The following is a 623-nucleotide window of genomic DNA, read 5'->3' on the forward strand; positions in this document are numbered from 1 at the left end:
AATAAAATATTTTGCTGAGTTCATTCTTTCATTTATGTGTTCAATTAACCTTTTTGATTATCTGCTATGACCATGCTGGCATTGTGGTAGACGCTTGATAATTAACACTTCTGCACTCCACAATCTATGGAAAAGGATGATAAAGACACGTGCTATAGGAACACACTTTCTAGGCATGAAGGGAAACAAAGGAAAAGACATTATTATGAGGTACAGTTTCAGAGTTTATCCTGATAAAATAAATTGCGTTGAAAGAGAACAATGAATTCATGACTTCAATCTTTCTACTAAATGGCAACTCAACTGTTAGTTAAGACTAGAAATTGGCTTGATGAATAGCAAGGGGTCAGTAAATATTGCAGTCCATGATATTGCTGGGGACAGATGGCTTGTCAGACAGTCTGCAGGCTAGTGACATCTCCAGTGGTTCCCATCCTTCTCAGAATAAAACCCAAAGTCCTTCTGTGGCCTCTGAGGTTGTATGTGACATGTCCTGTCCCACCTGTCCAGCCCGCCCTCTGCGGCTCTCTCTCTCATTCATTGTGCTCCAGCCACTTTGGTCCCTCTGCTGTTTCTCAAACAAGGAGACATGCTCCACCTCAAAGCTCTTCCCCACCTGAGGA

This window comes from Propithecus coquereli, unplaced genomic scaffold (assembly GCF_000956105.1).
Source record: "Propithecus coquereli isolate 6110/MARCELLA unplaced genomic scaffold, Pcoq_1.0 Scaffold146, whole genome shotgun sequence".
NCBI classification, from domain to species: Eukaryota; Metazoa; Chordata; class Mammalia; order Primates; family Indriidae; genus Propithecus; species Propithecus coquereli.